Raw genomic sequence first — 18,422 nt, 5'->3', positions numbered from 1 at the left:
GGAGATAAGACAGGAGATAGGACAGGAGATAGGAGGACAGGTGATAGGACAGGAGATAGGACAGGGGATAGGACAGGACATAGGACAGGAGATAGGAGGACAGAAGATAAGACAGGAGATAGGAGGACAGGAGATAGGACAGGTGATAGGACAGGAGATAGGACAGGTGATAGGACAGGTGATAGGACAGGTGATAGGACAGGAGATAGGAGGACAGGTGATAGGACAGGAGATAGGAGGACAGGTGATAGGACAGGAGATAGGAGGACAGGTGATAGGAGGACAGGTGATAGGAGGACAGGTGATAGGACAGGAGATAGGACAGGAGATAGGACAGGTGATAGGACAGGACATAGGACAGGAGATAGGAGGACAGGTGATAGGACAGGAGATAGGACAGGAGATAGGAGGACAGGAGATAGGACAGGAGATAGGACAGGAGATAGGAGGACAGGAGATAGGACAGGAGATAGGAGGACAGGTGATAGGAGGACAGGTGATAGGAGGACAGGTGATAGGAGGACAGGTGATAGGACAGGTGATAGGGGGACAGGTGATAGGACAGGAGATAGGAGGACAGGTGATCGGACAGTGATAGGAGGACAGGTGATAGGACAGGTGATAGGACAGTGATAGGGGGACAGGTGATAGGGGGACAGGTGATCGGACAGTGATAGGAGGACAGGTGATAGGACAGGAGATAGGAGGACAGGAGATAGGACAGGAGATAGGAGGACAGGTGATATGAGGACAGGTGATAGGACAGGTGACAGGATGTGAGGTGGGAGACTGTCCGGGGCTCTGGACCGAGCAGCTGAAGTGGTTCACCCAGCACCCACCCCACGCCGAGGGTCTCCCAGGGCCCAGTCATCCCTGAGGGCAGTAGAGGAGTCCCCTGGGAAGCATGTCCGGTTACACAGAAAAAGCAAATTCAAAATCAAGAGCAAAACCACATGTGCGGTAGTTAGAGCCGGTGGGTTTGAAAAGCTTTTCGGACAGAGGGCCGTGTGGGGGAGGGGAAGGTGCGGCCCCAGGCAGGCTGAGGAGCCAGGATGCAGCCTGAAGTCCTCCCCTGGCCATGGTCTTCAAACCAGCGGAGGCGAAGCAATGCCAGGGCCTTTGTCTTTGACCTCAGGGCTGTGCCAGCACCTGACCCCTCCCCCCCACACACACACACACTCCAGCCTTCCAGGTGAGTGTCCTGCTACCACTCCCGCTGGGAGGCCAAGGGGTCAGACAGAAATGGGAAACCACCGTCTCCAAAGGAACCTCAGCAGCACGGAGCGGGCTCCGGCTTCTGTCCCAGCGAGACTGGGCCCCAGGTCGCACAGGTAGAGGGTGACGTCACCTCCAATGTCCCCTCCGAGCCGGCTGTGCTGACACCTGGGACCCGGCTTCTCAGCAGCTGGAGGAACCCTCTCCTCCATGCCTTTCCTTGGGCAGAGGGTTCTGGGTGCTTTGCTGACCGGTGGGGTTCCCTTCAGGCTTCAGGGCCCAGCGCCGCCCCCCCCAGACCCAGGACAGGGACACGGGCCGCCTTCCCACCAAGTGGCCTGTGATGTCTGTCTGTCTGTCTGGGTTCCGGGTTCCACGCGGCTTCAATCGCTTCATTGAAAACAATGAAACGACGGAGAATGGACTCGGTGACCCTGTTTCACAGTTTTCACAGCACAAAACAAGGGCCCGGCCATTGAGAAGTGGGGCCACACTTTATGGGTTTTCTCCTGACCCAGACCTCAGCATTGTCTGGGGGCTGCTATTCCCAAAGGGCCTCGCATTGACATGCAGATCAGCGCTCACGCCCCAGCCCCATGGGCCCCAGGTCCCCCCCAGCCTGTCACACAGTCTGTGAATCTGGGCAGCTATTCAGGCCGTAAATATGCGTTTCACCCGTGAGCAGCTCTGTTTGCTCCAGTTCGCAGCGGCGACCCCCGGGCAGGCAACGAACCGCCCTCTCCTGGGATGCGCATCGAAGCAAAGATGCTGAGGATGGCCAGGCTCTCCCTCGCAGCCCCACATTTTCCTGTAAGTGAGCACACCCCGGACGGTACGGGTTTTTAAATTATTATTTCACGGTAGGTTTTTGTGTTGAAATAATTTACTTGCTTTTTAAAAATAAAAACCTAAAAATAATTTCAGTTCACATTGTTTGCAAAATCATGAACACCATACATGCTTCTCTCCTTGATGGTGGGGAGAAGAGAAATAATTTGTAAGACATCCAAGGAGGAGCTGGAATGGGGGCTCCCCCACCCCCAGTTGGAGAATTAATAAAGAGTTCACTCCTAGGCCCAGCCAGTGTGGCTCAGCAGTTGAGCCTCAACCCATGAACCAAGAGGTCACCAGTTAGATTCCTGGTCTGCGCACAAGTCCAGATTTCGGGTTCGATCCCCAGTAGGAGGTATGCAGGAGGCAGCCAATTGATGATGTTTCTCTCTCATTGATGTTTCTATCTCTCTATCGCTCTCCCTTCCTCTCTCTCTAAAAGTCAATAAAAACATATTATTTAAAAAAGTGTTTTAAAAAAAGAATTCACTCCTAGAAACAATGTAAATTAACTTTAAAAATGGTTTGAGCAGGCATCCCAGCCACCTAAACCCTGCTTCACCCACGTATGTGTGAGCTCTGCCACATTCCCAGTGTGCTCTCCAGCGCCCCCTTCCGGTACCTGCTGGCGGGTACAGGCACCGATTCTCGCCTTCACACTCCACCAGGGACACAGACTAGGAGAATCCTCCTCTTCTACCCGCCCCATCCTAAATCTTTAAAGCAATGGACACACGGTCACGTGTCTGTTTTCATGACAAATCAAAGCTGAAAAGAAACGAACAGGAAACCTAAGATTCCAAAGGCAAACACGAAGCACGTAAGAGAGAGACACCGGCACCAGCCGGTTCTCCTCAGAGGACCTGGGGTGAGTGCAGAAACCTGGTCTGTCGCTGCGTGTGGACACGGGCCCGTGGACTCAGTTCTCCATGGGGAAGCCTGAGGGGGGGCGCCCCCTCTTCCTGGCCCTCCCTCCTCGACCCCTCCCTGACTCAGGACCACACGGGACACAGGAGTGGAGGTGGTGAGGAGAAGTGCGCGCCTGGGAGTGTTCGGGAATGATGAGAACAGAACATTCCAGTCCTTTCTGTGAATACCATTCCTAAATTAGAGAGTTTAAAAATCCACACGTTTCTGTCCTTTCCACTCTTATGCTTTTTAGATCTAACTCCTTAATAATCACTTTATTCCATCGAAAGCATGATGGGATTACCAAATCTCTCTGGATGGCTTCTCAGTGTTTCTTCAAGCTCTTAGGTAAGGGGACCTTAAAGATGGGTTTAAGGGCAAACCATCAATTTGCTCTAATTGAATAAAGTGAGAATAGTTATTTATGTGCATGTAATACTATCACACTACTCATAATATATTAGGAAGGCCTATTTTCTTTTACATGAGTTGTTCATTTCAATCAGCTGAGAAATTATAAAGCTACCGTAGTTAAAAGTTATAAACAGTTATTAACGTCTAAGATAGTCCAGTGTTACGTGATTAAAAAGGCAGTAAAGGGATTTTAAAAATCAAAGGACACTTCAAGAAATTGTGAGTAAATATTTGTTCATTTCAAATTTTAAAAGAAAAGAAAAATGTTGATTGCTCCTTTTGGGAAAAGAAACATAATATTCAGGAAGGAGGATGTTATGATTACGAATCGGGCTTTCAACACCAAAAAAAAAAAATTGTGAACAACATTAATTTTCTCAAGTTAAACTCTGGGAGTGTTGGCTCGTCCTCGCTTTCCTCCTACTGTCTCAGCGGCACCTCGGCGTGTCTCTCTCTGTTGCCTGCGGTTAGCGAGCCACCGAAGTGTCGCGGAGGCAGGGGCAGGTCTGGAAAGGGAGAACCAGAAAGATCTTTATTCCTTTGGGCGATGGCTTTTACAAATCTTGCAGGACTTGCAGCCCAACAGCATCTCAGAACACGTGCTGGCCTTGGAGGGGCCTTTTGCCACCCTAACCCCGCAGCCTGTTTCTCCCCATCTCTGCTTTCCCGGAGGAGCTGCGGTGCCTTGCAAACGGAAAACTTGGAGAGACTTTCTGAGAAGATGAGCACTCCTTACACTGTTTTGTTCTGCATGGAACTGTGTAGGTCTACACAGCGGTGTGATGTCCTCTTGCATTTCTATGGCATCTGCTGCATATAAAAGTGTGCGGAGCTTCTAGCCCACCCCCACAGGCAGGGTTTTATTCGAGGCACTACTGCCCTCTGCTGGACAAACGTAAAAGTAAAGCCCGTGACAGCCGTTTCACGTGTGAAAAGTCCAGGCAAGGACAGCCTCGTTCCTTAAAATGTGACCTTTGTCAGAACACTCATTCTTCTCCCAATGCGCCCGGAAAGTGGTTCAGCCCTGTGTTTCCATGGGGCACACTAGGGGGCATAATTAAACGTCCTTTTGGAATATTTCCTATCACAAAGACAGCTTGAAGCACAGCATGCCCTAAGTCAGGGGTCCTCAAACTTTTTAAACAGGGGGCCAGTTCACTGTCCCTCAGACCGTTGGAGGGCTGGACTATAGTTTTAAAAAAACTATGAACAAATTCCTATGCACACTGCACATACCTTATTTTGAAGTAAAAAACAAAACGGCAAAAACACCCGCATGTGGCACGTGGGCCATAGTTTGAGGACGCCTGCAGTGTTCTGGGAACACGGGAGGAAGAGAACTCGCAGCCTGCCCTCCACAGGCCGGCCGTCTCGTGGGGGGACAGGGTAAAAGAAATAACTGTGATGAAATGAAAGTGCTGCGGTAGAGGGAAAATTCCATCTATCCCTCTAGCTAGAAAACTGGTGTAATGATATACTTACGGAGAGAGTAACAGAAAATACTACTAGTTCTGCCTGCTTTTGCAACTGAGAAAACTGACGCTAAGATGTTGCTCTCTTACTCCAATCATATTGCTCCTTCGCGCCAGAGCTGGAACCCGGACCCAGACTGGCTAACGCTCTTCTCCTGATGTCTCCTTTCCGTACAGTGTTTCTCCCGGATGAATTTACAGGTAACAAAGTAAAGGCAGAGACAGGACTGGAATGAAGGCCTATAGTACGCCGTGAAGAGAATACCCCAGGAAAACGTGGTGTCTGCAACGCAACGGAACACGGTGCAGCTGGGGCCTGGCGTGGGGGCCACCTGCGTTAGCGCCCGGGACCGGGCGTGCTGCTGCGGCTGGGAAAGTCCGTTAAGCTGGGACACAGCGGAGCTTGAAAGAAGTGTGCAAAGTGCACTGGAGGTGCAGACACCGAAGGGGGAGTAGAGGAGAGAAACAAGAGTAATGGAATGAAAACGACTCCAAGAATGGGTGTCCTAGGAAGCATTAAAGAAGATGGAAAAGAGAGAAAAGGCTAAGAAATCGGTTTAAATGGATTGAATATAAAAAAATTATATGAACAATGAAACTCACTTTCTGTATTAATGCAGTAGTCCTCTCTGGGAGACATGGACTAAGGAGTCAATCAAATAATTTGTTTAATTATAAAGCAGGTTATGGATTCATGAGGGCAGTTACGTATTGGGACGCACCACAAGCAACGCACCTGCACTGCCTCTCCCTGGAGGCCTCCTGGCTGCCGGAGCCGTGATTCCCGCCGAGAGCGCTCTGGTTCCCCCTGGAGGCAGGGCCCTGAAGTGCAGGCAGTCACGCTCAGGAGGGAGCTCTGGCCGAGCTCTGCCCCCGCTGCCTCCCTCGTTGGGAAAATAGACACTCCTGGGTGTGTTTCCTTTTTCGTATTCCGTGTGTTTACAAGGACCGTCTTGCACACGAAGGCACGTAGTGAGTATAAAATACCATTCCTCGGTGGGTGCGTACGATGATGCTGACAGGCCGTAACCACTCAGACGCCCGCCCACCAGGACCTGGGTCTTCTGGAGGTCCTCCGTGTATTCTCTCTACTCACACACCTTATTCCAGAGTCGGGGGGCGCTCAAACTGACAGCAACACGAGCACTTTATAAAACTGCAGGTTTACACCGGGACCCCTTCGTTGCCCAGTCTACCTGCACGCACAAACAGAAGTGCGAAGTTACCTGCAGTTCGTGCTGATGGGTAGTTTATTGATTTTGTGTGTGTGATTTGACAAGTTTAACAAAGGGAGATCATTCCAAAACAGTGCAAGTTATAGAAGTTTGCAATCTGTGAATGGGAATACCAAAAGCTACAGTACACGGCCTGCATGTCATCCAGACAAAAATCGCAACGGATTTATTGAAAATAAACAAAATCAAATAAAGCTGGTGATTTCATCAGGTTTTGCTGTTTCCGTTCCTCAAATGGACTCAAATCTGTTAAAGACGATTCCCTTTGAGAGGCCGTCTGGACTTGCTTTCTGGGCGGTAATGAGATGGGGGGGGCGGGCATTGGAGACACAGACATAGACAGAGGCCCTGCGTGGACAGCCACACCCCGCGCACACGCCTGCTGCGAATGGAGGGCTGAGCGGGTGAAACGCCTTTGAAGCTGTTCATTCCCGCAGTGCCCCACCGTAGGGAAGGGGTCCCTTACAAGACTGTCCTGCTGCCGCCCTCGCTCATCACATTGGACAAAGGAAGTGACTCTATGGCCATCCAGGTTCTGAGAGCGACGCCCTTGGGCTCTGAGAGCCGAGGCAGCAGCGGAGACTAAGCTCGCCACCGCTCAATTAAAGAAGCGGGTCAACCGTCTATCAGCTTGATGGCAGAGCTGTAACACCCCCTCCCACTGCCCTCCCCGCCCCCACCGCCAGAGTGGCGGTGAGCAAACTGGAGTCGCTGGAGACCGAGTCCCTGACAGGCAGGGAGAGAAACTGTGGACTTGAGCAGCGACTGGCTGCAGGGCAGTGGCGGTCTATCTCACACACACACACACACACACACACACACACACACCGCCACCGGGACGCACCTGTCCCCGCGGGTGCCCCGACAGGCGGCTGGCGGCACGTTTGCTCTGTGACACTGGGAGTACTTGCACAGCCACGGACCTCCCGTCATCAGCAGACAGCGGGAAGCCTCCGCGCCTTGTCTAGACCGAGAAGGCACCTTCCTTCCGCGTGTAAAGAAGATGCATGAAGACACCGCTGGCTAGAAAGGCTCTCCAAGCCCCACGGCTTTGCTCTGGAGGAAGAGGGGCTTCAGAGGCCCCGAAGCTCAAGGGGGAGCAGGTGTCATGGCTCTGAGAGGGCCACTGAGTCACCCTCTGGGTTCTCAGATCGAAAAGAAGGCAAGAGCGGTAACCGCGGTGGCAGAGGGGTGGAGGGTCTGAATGCACCCGCTGTGGACACTGTCACCTCCATCAGTCCTCTGCCTTCTCCAGTGATCCCCCACAGGAGCCACGTGCCTCCCTGGGTAACACCCCTGGGCTCCAGGTCCAGCAAAGTGACGCCAGAGACGACCTCAGCCACATCTGGACACCTGGGCAGGTGCAGCCTTCGCCTCCACCACGTCCCCGGTCGGAGGGGGAGAAGCGTCTGGGCTGTGCGTGCGAGCTGAGTGTGGGCACGGGACACTCCTCGCTGGAGGACACCGGCCCAGCACCCCTCCCAGGAGCGAAGAGGGGTGCCTGTGCACCCAGCACAGGGCCGTCCCTGCACCCACAGAGGCTGGGAGCAGGGCCAGGAACAACTGTGGAACGGAAAGATGCTACCCATGTGATTTTGGTTTAAAATAAAGGCCGATGAAAACAGTCGCAGGTCAAAGAATGGAAGTTTCACTCCTAAGTAATATTGCCCTTCCTAAAGCAAGAATAAACACATCCAGTTAAGAAACTGAACACATAAAATAAAACGCAGATCCCAAAGACAGTTCTCAATGAGGTAACTTAGAAGCTAGGAAACAAAACTTACTTTTCTTTTTCTCCCTGTGTATTAAGAAGAAAAGCCCTTTTAATATTACAAAAAGGGGTGGGGGGCAGGAGATACTAGAGGCCACTTTGCAAATCATTTAAGAGCCTCTAGACCAGTGGTTCTCAACCTTCCTAATGCCGTGACCCTTTAACACAGTTCCTCATGTTGTGGTGACCCCCAACCATAAAATTATTTTCGTTGCTACTTCATAACTGTAATTTTGCTACTGTTATGAATCGTAATGTAAATACCTGTGTTTTCCGATGGTCTTAGGCGACCCTGCTAGCGGTTCTCAACCTGTGGGTCGAGACCCACAGGTTGAGAACTGCTGCTGTAGAGCCTAAGACAGGTGGATGGATAGATAGATGATAGATAGATAGATAGATAGATAGATAGATAGATAGATAGATAGTCTATGCTAAGGGAAAGGTAGAAGTGGCTAGTAAATAGTGAACTTCATAACTTCTGTCTAATAAATGTTAGTCAAGAAGTTTAACCACAAAACTTACCGACTTGTGAGCTAGCCACTGTTCAGATTAAAAAGGAAAACACGTCTGTGGCCATCTGCCGTGGGAGGCACGGAAAGAGAACAGGCGCTCGGGTGTGAGAGCCAGCGGGCCTGTGTGGACACGCGTCCGTGACATTGGCTAGCTACACCTGCAAGTCAGGCCTCGCCTTTGAGAGTTAACACAATGCATTAGAATAAAATAATTAACAGAATACTTTAGAAGAAAACAAATCCTTAACGCAAAAGACATTTCCAAATTTCATGAGGAAGACTGGTGGCACAGATAACTTTTAGAGAGATGTTTAGAAAAGGCCCTTTTTACTGAATTCCTCATTTCATGTTTGCCTGACATCAGACGTTTTCAGGAAATGGTGACTTAACAGTTTTATTTTCTCAAAGCCCCTGACCCGCGGTAAGATTTCTAGCGTCGATGGCCTCTGTGTAGAGCGCTCGCAGTGCCCATGGAGCCCGCCCATCATCCATCGGTCGCTTTAAAACCAGGCCAGGCTCCTCTGGGATGTCTCCTGGTCTCCTGATAACCTTTGGCCTCCTTATCTAGGACCCCCGGCAGTAGCCACAGCCCTCCACGGTTTTCCGAGTTAACAGCCTAGCGCGTTGGGGAGAATCCAAGTTTCGTATCTTTTCAAGTATGTTGTTAATTTAGTGTTTTGATTGTCTTGGCGGGGTGGCGGGGTGGTGGGGTGGTGGGGGGAGAGGTTCCACTCTAGGGATGAGCTGCATTCTTGTCTCCGGTTAATACTCACAGGACTTCCAGAAGGTTCCTTTCCCCCTTTAGTGGGAGGTGGCAGGCAGCGTGGGGCAGTGGAAGGAGCCAGGGGCTTGGAATCGGGTCAGAGGACGCAAGAGGCAGGCACTGAGAGTCCACAATGTGCGGGCACAGGTTCTCCGAGCGTAAATGCTGGGCACCCGGTTCTGCAGGGAGTGCGGAGAGACAAGCCCATGGTGGCCAGGCCGGTGTGGCTCAGTGGGTAGAGTGTCGGCCTGTGGACTGAAAGGTCCAGGTTTGATTCCGGTCAAGGGCACATGCCTGGGTTATGGCTCGATCCCCAGTAGGGCACGTGCAGGAGGCAGCCAATCAATGATTCTCTCATCATTGTTGTTTCTATCTCTCCCTCTCCCTCCTATCTGAAATCAATAAAATATATATATATATTTTTCTTTTAAAAAAAGACAAGCCTGTGTCTGTACGCATTTATACTCTGTGTGAATATAAATTTAACTTAATAAAGACATTCCCCTCTGCCTTCAAATCTCATCTTCACTGTTACCATGCAGATGGGGCAAATGGCTTCATGACTCTGACTTTTAATTCTTCTATTAAATGCATCGCATTGGAATGTCCACTTCACAAGGTTGTGCCGAGGATTAAATGGGAGAAAGCGTTTGGCACGCTGCCCCGAACACAGTAGGCACTCAATAAAAGCACAAGGTCGATCATGCAAACGCTCAGCACTTCTTACGGGCCAGGCACTGTTTTAGTGCTTTGCAAACATTAACTTATAAGATCTTCATAACGACCCCTCGGTCGACTATCATGACCATCCCTTCCCCCTTTTCTGGTAAAGAAACCGGGAACCTGAGGGTCAGTGACTTCCCGGGTCAACTGAATGAAAACCCGGCGACTTCACGCTGGAGTCGCTGCTCCTGAGCTGGGAGCTCTGCCGTCACAGTGGACGCCAGCAAAGCCTTTGGTTCAAAGGTTTTCCCTAAAGAATTTTTTAAAATATATTAACCCAGCTTTTAAAAATTATCAAGGTAACCACAAACTCCATTAGAGAGTCAGGAGATGAACACTGCACAGGAAACAGGTGGCCCTGGGGCCCTGGCTGGCCATCTCAGATGCCCTTGTGGCCCCTGCTAGGCGTCCGAGCCCCAAAGATCTCGCCCTCCTTCCCCGGCCCCCCAGCCTCCCAGGCCCGACCCCCGCTCCTATCCATCTCCCCAGATCAGACCCGGGGGTGTCTGCCTTTCCCTGGCTGTTCTCTCTGGCCGTTACTCTGCATATAACCCACGCTCCACTCACTGGGGACCCCTTTTACATGCAAGGCGCACCTGGACGCCCTTGTCTTTGATGGTCTAAGACAGTGGTCGGCAAACTGTGGCTCGTGAGCCACATGTGGCTCTTTGGCCCTTGAGTGTTCTAATGCCACTTCTTCAAAATAGACTTGCCCAGGCCGAAAACCGACTTCTGCGCATGGGCCACGAAGTTCCAATCGCACTGTACGTGCGCGCCCGCACATGGTATTTTGTGGAAGAGCCACACTCAAGGGGCCAAAGAGCCGCATGTGGCTCACGAGCCATGGTTTGCCGACCACTGGTCTAAGAGAGTGATGCTCCTGGAGGCCATGGCGACGCCGCTGCCTGTGAGCAAAAGGCCAGGGGGTGCAGGGAAGAAGGGAACCCAACCATGGAGACGCCGTTCCGAGAACTTCTCCCACCACTCAGGGAAGACCGCAGGGAGTTTTCTGGTGAAAGCAACAAGGCGTGACCTCGGAGAGAGATTTTTAGGAACCTTACGTAACTTTAATTCGTCTAGTATGGAGGTGAAAAGGAAAGGAAAATGCCTTCACTGCACAAGCAATGAATAAGAACAGCCTCCACACAGAACACTTCCCCAGGGGACAGCACAGCCACTGGCCAGAGACGGCCCCAGTGCCTTGGCCGATGCCCAAGGTCAGCGTGCCGAAGGCTGTCTCACATCCCCGGGAGCCAGTTCTTTCCAGGGAGCCATCCTTGAGTTATCCCACCTGTCTTTGTCTAACTGCCTTTTAAAACACAATAATCATGATGTAAATTAAATATGACTGAACTGTCTTAAAATACTTACATCTGATTTATATGTTTAAGTGTGTATATGAAACATACAAAGGTATTTTTAAGCCTAAAGTCCCCCACACCATGACTGTCCTAATACAGTTCCATTATTATTAGCTCTATTATTTGCTTCATTATTAAGTCATTCATCTACAAACTTTGCTTTCAATTAATATGACATTTTTTTATATGCACGAGCATGGAATCCCCTCCTTTTCATGTGGTCGGTTGACTTATCCCTAGGTTTTTCTGAATGCGTTTAATCCTTCCTTAGACGGAATGTTTTCCAAATGTTGATCTATGACTCAGCCCTAGTTAAGTAAGTCGGAGAAATAAAGCATTCTTACACTCCTTTTGTAAAGTTATAATTCACATCAGTGTATCAGAGACACTGATGACTCTGTGGGGAGGGAAATGTCCCTTTCCCGCCTGTTTCTCTTGGCTGGTGAATAAGCAGATCACAGGAGGCAGGCTGACCAAACAAAATCAGACTTAATCTCACGTGCACGGAACCCCATACACGAGAGTCAGAGACCCTCATACACAAGAGGTTCCGAGGGAGCAAAGGGGATTGGGTGTACAGGACATCCTGAGCTAGCGATGAGCTCAGGCGCCTTGGGGGTCTCCAAGGGTCACTGCAGGATGCTAAGAAGAGCAGAGGTTTAGTACATAGAAGTTATCCCTCCCCTATGGACAGGTCAAAGGGAGTTATCGCTAATAATCCTTATTATGGGCAAGGACCCTGATTCAAGTTCCTCCAGGTGGTCAAGGAGGGACAGAAGTTTCTCTTGAGCCTGAAGCTGAAATTGCTTTTAGCTCAAAGTAATCTGCATGCCACTGAGGCACATCTGGAGTGGCACCTTCTGAACCCCCACAACTCCTACAATAAGAGAGGGAATCCAGAATCTACCACTGAACACGCTTATAGTTTATCATGTAGGGCCCAGTGCATGAATTCGTGCACCTTGAAAGGAACTGTGGGCCATGAGGTTGTGGTGGGCACAGGGGCGGGTCTCAGCCCATCCTCTGTGCCCCTGCCCGGCCCCTCCCATCGTGGCCCCCGGTCCCCTGTCTGTCAGCAGCCCTGCTTCACCATTGCTGCTCCCATGTGCTGAGGGCACCAGCCCCGCTCGCATCACTGATGGCATGGAGCCATTGGGGCTGGTGCCATCAGCAGGTTCGAGGGGCAGCTGCTGCTCTGATTGCTCCTCAGGAGCAGGGGGAGGTGGAGAAGCCCTCAGGAGCAATCGGGGCTGGCAGCTGCCCTTTGAACCTGCTGATGGCGCCGAGTGATTGGGACTGGCACAGGGCATTGGCAGCAGGTGTGAGCTGGGCCAGCAACAGCAGCAGGTGGGAGCACCGGGTGGGACTGTGATGTGGGAGAGCAAAGAATTTTCAGTAACCACGAGAGGCTCGCCCTGATGACAGTGACTGGCGCCCCACCTTGGTCTGGCGCCCCCTCTCACCTGCTCCACCATCCCACCGTGGCCAACACCTGCCATGTTCTGTGCGCACCCGCTGGTGGTCAGTGCACATCATAGTGACGGGTTGTTTGGTTGTTGGGTTGTTCCACCGTTCCGTCTATTTGCATGTTAGCCTTTTATTATATAGGATAGTTTACCATCTGGGAAACAGGTGACCATTGGAACACTTTTGGGAAGATCATTATATAATTTCTGTCATATAGTAAGCAGACTTGGTCCTCCCATAAGGTAAGTTGACTCACTAAATTTCCTTTTGCTACACTGTAGAATCCCTGAAGATGCAACACAGGGTCCCATCACACTGAGTTTACATTGTGTCATTTTCTTGGATCTGGAAACCACACATATAATTATATAGGCTTAGAAATTGTTAACATATATTTGTTAATTGATTTATATAGATGTCTATGCTTTTTACATCACAGATAATACACATTTAGAGATTTATTTTACTTATACATGTTCTCTTTATTTATAAACCAAGAAATTTAAAGCACACATCAAATCTTCTTACTATAAATAAAGACAGATGTTTCGGGCTTTCCAAAGAAGGTTTAGTAAATAGAAGTTATCCCTACCCTATGGACAGGTCAAAGGGAGTTATCTCTAATAATCCTTATTATGGGCAAGGACCCTGATTCAAATTCTTCCAGGTAGTCAAGGAGGAACAGAAGTTTCCCTTGAGCCTGAAGCTAAAATTGCTTTTAATTACAGTCTCAGAAGTATTCAGCTTACCAAAAACTCAGGACCTGGAGGCACTTGTGTATCACTGATGGCCAAACAAAACAACAAGCAGCATGGGTAAAGGGCCTGGGTTCTGGATTCAAATCCCAGCTGTGCCCACCTTTCCAGCTGTGTGATCTTGCAAAAATTACCCAAATCTCTGATATTTATCAGGGAAATAATAATAGAACTTTTTGTCATGAAGAATCTTTTAGTGTTCAATAAGATAATAAATATGTAGTATTATAGCATAATAATGGACATAGTGAGCACATGATAAACCTTATTTATTAATATTATTAAATGGTCTTTTTCCTCCTAGGTAACAATCAGAAAAAAAATAATATTCCTCCACAAATATCTTCTAACATACAGTCATGAAATACACAACAGTGTGATGTCAAAAACATTAGCACTTGTAGGACTTTTAAGTAAATGAAAATTCATCTCATTGGCCTGGTACAAATTAAACTTCATGTTCATAAAAACATAGATATAAACATATATGCAAGCTTTTGTAAGACAGCAATGAAAGCCTACAGCCACCTAAATCAAGAGCCAATTCACGAGGCTAAACAAACCAACAGTGAAAAATCTGTTAATATTTATAAGTGCTGTATCAGTCAGTGTTGCTGCAAAACAAATAGTCCAAAAAAAATCTCAGTGGCTACTAAACACACATCTACTTCTCGCTCACATTACAAGTCCGTGGATGAGCGTCCTGCCTGTGTCTTCCCTTCCTGCACTCGGGTACCACACCAGCCCTATGGGATGGCCTCACAGGGAGAGGCAAGAGGCCTGGCCTAGAAGCAGAATTGCATTAGGCTTTGTTCATGGGTGGCGTACATCACATTCCACGGACAAGGTAAGCCATGTGGCCATGGCCAAAGAGCATGGGGAGGGTGGCTGCTCCTCCTGCAGGAGCAGAAAGTCACATGCAATGGCAGAACACGTGACCCTCTCACGTGGAGGAAGATGAGCTACTGTGAGGACAGCCCACCTCGGCCACAGACACTCACTTTCTACACATCTGCAGGCAAAATCCACTCCCGCCTGCTAGGAAGACACCCCAAATGTTTCAACCAATCACCATGTCAGCCTGCAAGTTCGTTACCCTACATCAAACCCCAAGGGCTCCCCTTGATCTGGACACGTATGAGTAAGTAGACAAGTCACCCTCCCCACACACCTTACGTAAAATGGTGGGAAAAGGCAAGACCAGCACACAGATGTTCCATCTGAAGATGGAGGAATGGGAGCACACAGCTTCCCGGCCACGGACGTGCTGGAACCCGCTGGGCACACAAGGCGCTGGGGCTGGAGAGGACGGACTGACGCGTCTGATTAGAACTCGGACCGGGAATCAGCACAGAGCTGTCTCCTTGCCCGGCCGCTGGCTCCAGCCCTCCCTCCGCTCCTTCATGAGCACGTCGGGTAGAGAAGGCACGCAGGCCTGTGGGGCGGAGCAGCGCTCTGGTCCTGCTTCCTCCCCGGGCTGCTCTGTTCCGGCTCAAGGACATTGCGCCTGAGGTCCCTCTTCCTGGGACGGTCTCCTCCACACGCCACTTCCTCCCGCTGCTGCTGCTTCTCTCAGAGCGAGGCACAGGGGGGCCTCTGACCCCGGGGCCGCCTGAGGGCCTCCCACGTAGACTCTTCTAGAAACATGTCCTTCCTCTTCATAGCACTAAATGGAGTTGAAAATTTAAAAGTGTCTCTGTAACGGGCTGATGACTGCCTGTCCCTCCAACTAGAATGTCAGCTCCATGAGGGCAGGGACCATATTAGCTTCTTCTCAGCGGTGCCCCCAGCGGCATCCCGTGGATCAAGGTCATCACAAATACCTCCTAGCATGTGGCTGTGGGACTGAAGACCTGATGGGAACTGGGCCCTCGTTACATAGTCCTCCCTCCGAGGAGAGCAGCCGCTTCCTCCGCCGTCCCCTGCAGGAGGGTGAGGCCCAAAGCCACGCTCTGCCTTCCCTCCGAGTCCAGGTGCCCACGGGCGGGCTCCTCCTGCTGGTGCCCCAATGCCCTGGTATTCCCAGAACCTTTGGCATACACGACACCCACGACCAAATATGTCCTCAGAAAGCGGCTGCAGCTGCGATTTCAGGTTGCACTGTGTGTTGGCGTGTGTGTGAGCCTGTGCACACGTGTGTGTGTGTGTGTGTCCTGCTTCACTTAGGACATGATTCTGTAAGAGGAAGAAATGAGAAACAGGGGTGTTTGTATCTCCTTAGGTCCCGCCGTCTGGGAGGTGGTGAGAGTGATGTCATTCCCGATGACCTCACGCATGATGGACGTGTGTGGTGGGTTATGACAAGGAAGGCAAGCTGGGGCCGCCTCCAACCCCGCCTGCCCATCTGCCCAGCACAGAGCGTGTATTGTGAAAGTGCTCGCTCGGGTCCCAGGTGGAATGTGCCAGAATGTGATGTCAAATCGGTGGGACAGTGAGCATCAAAGACGGCGAACGTGAATGGTCACGCAGACCCAGAGCCCGGGAGTTCGAGATCCACAGCCTGGCTCTCGGGCTTGCACATGCGAGTGTCATGGACAATTACATGACCAAAGGGCGTTCTATCCGATGGCGTCAGAGCTCCTTCTGGGCAGCCCTGTTCCTCCCGCCTCGCCCTGGAACAGAAACGGGACATTTGCACAGATCGGGAACTCCTTTTTCAGTGAATTTCCAAAAGCACATATGTCTTTTCCCTAGTAAGTTTTATTCCAGAGAAACAGTCACCAGGTAAGACACATAGATTTCTCAAAAATTAAAATCAAACATAAAGTGAACTTTCTGTATTTCATTCCGAAGCAATGAATGTGATGTTATTCGTCATTCTTTACGAAATTATTACTCTCTTTCCCACCTTTAGAAGAAGGTTTGGTGTACTAACTCCGAGTCACCGAGGATACCTTTACCAATTTACCAGCTGGACCCCTCGTCACCGGATTTCTCAGGCGCGGGCACCCCGCGCCACGCCCGCAGACACCGCCACCCTGCGGGTCTCTCCAAGGCCCCTCTCCTGACTGAGTGTGCAGGGACCACATCTGCGTCCTGCCACCACGGGTGAGGAGGGTCAGCATCCAGAAACTTCTCTCTACCTTTCAGTCTCTGAAACTTGCCATACTTCCTGATAGAGACGCGAGCTTAAAGACAGTGACACGGGGTGTGGGCACTTGGAACACGGGGGACGTTCCCCTCTCCTTGGCGCACGGCATCACCGTCTCAAGTGCACGGCCACGGCTCAGCCCAACGCGCTGGATTTTCTGTGCAGTCGCCCGAGAACCTCTGCCGACGGCCCGCGGCGTCCTGGTAACCAGATGTGGCTGCTCCAGGAGCCGCCCAGAGGCCCCGAGCACGCTCACGCCTCACCACAGCGCTCTCTCGGCACCTGCGTACCTTTTACATTTGTCTCCAGGAGCAAACAGTATTCGGTAATGTAACACATGTTGACGGTGTAAAACACAAGGGGAGCACGGCTATGACAAGTTTTAAAGGGAGACAGTTAGTGATGGAGAAGGGAAATGTCCTGGGGTCAGGCGTGGACTAGCAGCAGGGCAAGCAGGTCAGCTGTGGTCCTAGCTGCAACCTTCGTATGTTCACAGAACCGCTTTGCTGTGGACCGGACCCCAGCACCACTCCTGAAAGGCCCTGGGTGTGTCTGCATCAAGCTGGCTTTCCCAAGTGGTCCCTTCAGGGGTCCCCTCCCCTCACTGAGGAGCCATGGCCCACCCCCAGCAGCCCCGCCCACCGCGGCCTGCATCTCTTAGGACAGGGATGTCCCTGGGTTCCAGAGCGGATTTCACTGTCCGGGGCTTTGCTCTCGCCTGGACCCAGCTCCTCTGTCTGCTGCACCTCTGGCTCGATCCTGGGACAGAGAATCCTGAAGGAGACTCTCAGAGACCATCCAAAATGGTCCCCTTGACTCGAAATGGGCGCCTCCCACAGCCCCTTTGACTGTCCGTCACGCAGGGTCCGGACTCCACTTCTGAAACGGCTGTTCTCCTCACCTGAGCAGGGGCACCCGACGCTGGGCATCCTCCAGAGTCTCCACAACGCGACAGGGACACTGATACACTGTGGGCTGTGGGCACGGTGCTGAGATAAGGGCATCCTCGCTGCTGCCAGGGTTACTGCGGTCACACGCGGAGGGTGGCGGCGCTGGGGCTGTGCAGATGCATGTCTGACTCACATGCAAAGCGACACCCGGGAAAGGAGAGTCAGACCCTCCCACGCAGCTGCACGTTAGTCCACAGAGCCCGGAGCCCTTGAGACAGGCCACCTGTCCCTGAGCGCAAGTCCCCGTCCACCAGTCCAGAGTTCGCACGAAAAAGAACAACCGCTTTGCAAGGAACATTGGAGAAGAACAGCTGATGGAACTTTCTAGAAACGTCTGAGACCATCCAAAATGGTCCCCTTGACTCTTGAAATGGGCGCCTCCCACAGCCCCTTTGACTGTCCCTCACGCAGGGTCCGGACTCCACTTCTGAAACGGCTGTTCTCCTCACCTGAGCACATGACGCTGATGGAACTCGGAACCTTCTAGAAACAACTTGGAACTTTCTACAGACAGCTGATGGAACTTGGAACTTTCTAGAAACAGCTGATGGAACTTGGAACTTTCTAGAAACAACTTGGAACTTTCTATAGATAGCTGATGGAACTCGGAACTTTCTAGAAACAGCTGATGGAGCTCGGAACTTTCTAGAAACAGCTGATGGAACTTGGAACTCCAGGGCTGGGCTTCTTTAAGCAAAGCAGGCAGGTCTGTATCTGAACATAACCGATGGGGCCCTGACTGAGGATGTACTGGGAGTGCCTGAACCCCATCACCTGAGAACTCCCCTCAGCTGCATGATGACACCCACAACCTGCCCGGCCACAGGCAGGGCATGGAGCAGCCTCCTGCTGTGCATCACAGACGGGACCCCCGGACAGCAGGCTGTGAGCAGGGGGCACTGTGCCCCCGTCAGCCCCGTGTGGCACCAGTGCAGTCGGGTCAGGACGCTCGT

This window comes from Eptesicus fuscus, chromosome 6 (genome assembly GCF_027574615.1).
Source record: "Eptesicus fuscus isolate TK198812 chromosome 6, DD_ASM_mEF_20220401, whole genome shotgun sequence".
Classification (NCBI taxonomy): Eukaryota; Metazoa; Chordata; class Mammalia; order Chiroptera; family Vespertilionidae; genus Eptesicus; species Eptesicus fuscus.
This window is presented reverse-complemented; position numbering follows the sequence as displayed.